Source organism: Gadus macrocephalus, chromosome 15 (assembly GCF_031168955.1).
Source record: "Gadus macrocephalus chromosome 15, ASM3116895v1".
Lineage (NCBI taxonomy): Eukaryota > Metazoa > Chordata > Actinopteri > Gadiformes > Gadidae > Gadus > Gadus macrocephalus.
In genome coordinates, this window is record NC_082396.1 from 21,819,018 (window position 1) to 21,823,359 (window position 4,342).

At 39.5% G+C, this 4,342-nt stretch overlaps 1 long non-coding RNA gene across 2 annotated transcripts; it reads left to right on the forward strand.

Annotated features, from left to right (window-relative positions):
- The first annotated feature begins 649 nt into the window (after nucleotides 1–649).
- Nucleotides 650–4,137, forward strand: LOC132473162 (uncharacterized). Of its 2 annotated transcripts, none has more exons than XR_009529261.1 (2): nucleotides 650–724; nucleotides 2,233–4,137. It is a non-coding gene; the product is annotated as an uncharacterized LOC132473162 (long non-coding RNA). The 2 variants fall into 2 exon arrangements; XR_009529262.1 differs by having other exon boundaries at nucleotides 655–765.
- Nucleotides 4,138–4,342: the final 205 nt, after the last annotated feature.

Below are 4,342 nucleotides of genomic sequence, written 5' to 3' on the forward strand. Positions count from 1 at the left end.
CGATATATCGCCCAGCCCTAGCACAGACTTTAGCTGAATGTCATTGATGATAAAGCTAACGTTAGTTAGTATATCTAGTTAGTCATCTATGAACGAATATGGTCTAACTAAAGTTGCTAACAGACCGACAGTCAAACATGATCGCTATTCGTGTTAGTCTACTTACCAAGAGTTGTATATAATATGAAATAATTATTAGCTTATTGCTGTAAATGTCAGTACGACCGTAGTTGCCAACTACATCAACGGAAGATGAGCATCTTCCCTGGGGAGGCTCGTGCGCCTGGTTCAGGAGCAGTGTATTGCTCGAGCAGTCAACTGCTCTTGAACCTGGCGCTCGAGGCTCCCCAGAAACTGAAACGTCAAGGTTCATGTTCGTTTTACCTTATTTGTGTATTTTGCTTGGGTGCCATTTTGATGTTTTTGCCAGGATCAATTCATGTACCCGTCATTTCAAGGTTATTTTCCCTCACAAAAGCTAGAACTTGTTTGGGCAATTTAGTTGTGCAGTACATTATACATTGTAAAAAGCCTGTTGTAAGAGAGAAAAGAAAAGACATGATTATGTGTACTGTGATCAAGACACCCAAGTGGTTTGACATATTTGGTGCAACTGATGGTTTCTTTTACTCTTGCAACTTTCCCTTTTAGTGACTCACACTCGAGTCCTGACCGAGGGCCTTGAAACTTGCATGCCTGTTCAAAACATCTCCAGGACAACAAGGTTATTTTGTGTTGACGTGTATTGAATTCTTAAGGGCAAAGGTTACTCTTAACAGGCACATTCTGTAGAAACTCCATAAAAAGAAATATTAACTCACTAAGACCATTCACTTGTAACCCCTCTCACCATTCACTCGTAAGCTGCAGTTTGCATAGCCAGTCAGTAATATTTTAGTTCTTTCAACCGCGACTGCTTGTAAAAAAAAAAATGCAATGATGCCACCAACAATAACCAATACAATGTTGTGCCAGATAACCTCAAATATAATTAGCCTACTTCCTATTTGTGCAAACCCATCAGATGCCTTTGAAAAAAACAAAAGTGCAAAGATGCTTTGTCTGAAATGAGTTCCCTTACCGTTTAATTTGGAGCAAGTGAAACAATCACGGGCTTGTGTTATCTGTAGGGTCTCCGTTGTTGTCAACTGCTTTTCGGAGAGCTGGATGGAGAGGGTTTGCAGCGTCTCCATTCCAATTGGTTGTCAGGGTTTTTGCATTGGAAATGCATCAATGAACAAATCGCCTGCTTGTGCCATCCGTAAGGTCTTCGTTGTCAACTTCTTGTTGGAGAGCTGGATGTAGAGGTTTTGCGACGTCTGTATTCAGATTAGGGCTGCACGATGTGGGCAAAATATGATATCCCGATATTTTTTGGCTGAATGGCGATATACGATATATATCTCGATATTTTCTATAGAGTGGGATAGATGGCTTTGTCGCATTGTCCTGCGTACTACGGTGAGGGTTTCAGTGCGCCCTAACTTTAATCCCCCGCCCCCTCCCTTCTCCGTTCCATTTGGGAACATGTTTGGTTTAATTTCGCTTGTTTCGTATATTTTAATTAATTAATTAAGGGCGCCTCCAGAGGGCGCCCCAACGCATTGGATCGGCCCTCCGCTTTGGGGCCGCATTATCATCTAGAACGTGTAACTTTTGATAGTCTAACGTGGTCCATTATCCCTTACTTGTTGCAAGACACAGTTAGTCTACACATACATCTATACATAAGGTTTCTGAGAACAGCAGGACAAGTTGGCACATCAACATTCACAAACGGAAGGCTTGCGCTACTCCATCTAGGCACTTTGAGTTGTAGCCTCATACCATAATTGAATGCCGCTTCTTTTGTAGCAAGAAGCAGCAAGTGTTATTTTCACAAAAGATGAACACATACCAAATTTTCTGATAAGCATATTAGCTTGTGCATACATCATACGATACTGCCTGCAAATTTCACGGTCATTAGACTGGTCGTCAGTTATGTAATGTTATACGTTTTTAGCCTCATTAGATATGTTAAGGACTGTGCCAGGAAAGGAGAAATCAGTAGTTATCAGTTTCTTATCTGCCTTACTTCATGAGCATCAGCTGTATGTGGCCTTAGTGCCTAGATTTAATATGACAACCGCCACTGTTGTTTGGACAGGCGGGTAGACGTAAACTGGCAGATAAATCTAAGTGTTATGATTTCTCTCATTCATTTCTTATGTTTGCATTTGTGTCTTGCAGAAGATGAAGGAGAATGCGTGCAGTGGGCTGAATGGAGAATTCGTGAATCAAAGGCAACACCATCAAATGCATTATGAAATTAAGCACTATCAGGTTGTCAAGGCTGTAGCTCAGCGGGCACATGGTCCTGGATACCCGATTTTTTTTTTATTTATATATGGAATCTGAATGCACTCTCCAAGAAATGCTGCAGTTCTTTGTGCCACAAGAGGCCAAGAAGCTCTACTACAAGAAGTTGAGGCAGAAGATGAAGATTATTACAAATTATCCAAGTCAGTTCCGACCAAGTAATTTGATTGGACAAGAGGCATTCCAGTGCTGATATAGAGTATAACAGCACTGGGTCTTTTAACTATACACGTATCGCTCCGCTTTACGGGTGTTCTCATAACCGTTAATGTTATTAACAATCTTTTTGTAGCTTAGATTGCAGCTAACTTTGCACAGCAAATATGAACATGTTTCCAGGAATAACATTGGAGTTGAATTAAGAATGGTCGCCAGAAGAGGACCAAGGGAACCTAATGCTAATGTGTTTATGTGTTGCTTGGCAACAGTTCAGTTCAGTTGCGGATCTATTTGTGTTGGCGGAGCCAAATAAATCATTAATGAACCAAAGAAATCTGATCATAATATGTTGTTAATTATTATTGTTAACTAATGATTGGTGCTTGTAGAACTGTTGTATAAAAGCAATATCACTCAGGAGGGAGTGCTGTTGTACTACGGCTGGGATTCGGTCGTAGGTACGAGGCCGTTGGCCGAGTGCCGAAGAGAATCACAGCCGTGCTGATATTCAGTACAACAGCACTCCCTCTCGTGTGATATTGCTTAATTATTCTGTTCCAAAATTCCATAAAAAGTCTGATTACTAAGAAATATTGATGTATCATTACTTTTGTCAGTTTCAAGTTTTTGTTTCAACACAGGGGTACCAACAATGTGTATGATGTATGACTACCTGAAAGCATTTGTCGATGACCTCACCCAGCTGCTGAGAGAACCTTCGGAGGTAAAGCTCTAAAGGTGTGCTCCTTTATAAGCGATGCTCCAGCATGTGCTTTTTTCCAAAACAGTGTGCTATCCTCTGGTTCAGTCTTTATCATCTACAGTTGATTTAGGTACAAAAAATCCCATTTCACATATCCCAATGATTAAATGCACCTCTGCTGTTTGGGTGTAAATTTTGCCATCACTATTTCTTGTTACGGAGATGAGGACAACTACTTGCCTCTTTCATGCATCTCCTTTGTCCACATCTATGTTTGGGGAATGTAATTTGAAGCCATTCCTCAAGTGTTTGCTATGCCTCATTGTTTATTACACTGCATACTGCATTGGCACACTTGGGAAAAAAATATATATTTTATTCAATTTCTTCCCTTCTACAATGCGGCAGCATAATCATTACTACAGATTTTTTTTCCCCACTTTATTCTGTTTTGGGCATTTCCTACCAGTGCAAAGATGTTTAAATTAGTCACTGAAAGCAGTGTTCTGAAATGATATCAAAAATAGTTGTGGCCTGTATATGTATGCATGGCCTTCACATATTTTTTGTAAAGCTGTACATGTCTTTAAAGATATTGATGCGGATGTTTCCACATTTACATTTCTCAGTGCAAATGGGTTTTTGAATACGTTTCTGAAAGTAGTGCTTTGAGATGTTTGAGATAACAAACATTTAATATGTTGGAAATATTTTTGGTCGCTGTGTCATAATTCAGCTTAATATTTAATATATTGTTTCTTATGGCACATTAACAAGAAAATGTCAAACTGGCACTGAATGTTGAAAAGGTTGCTGACCCCTGGTTACTGTATTCCCTCTCCCGCTCCATTACATGTATGTTCGTTTATTTCAAGTAAACTTGTTTTTCTGTGTTATTACAACCTTGCAACACATTTCCATTAATGTAGTTTGTTTATTCCGTTTATTCCTAACAGTTTTCAAAAAACACAATCAAATGGGTATTAAAACCTTAATCTTTGTCAAGCCAAACTCTTGAGTAATTATTTCAAAGAATAGGGGCGTGGAAATTAGGGCTGTAACGATACACAAATTCACAATTCGGTTTGTATCACGATTTTTGACCCACGGTTCGATACA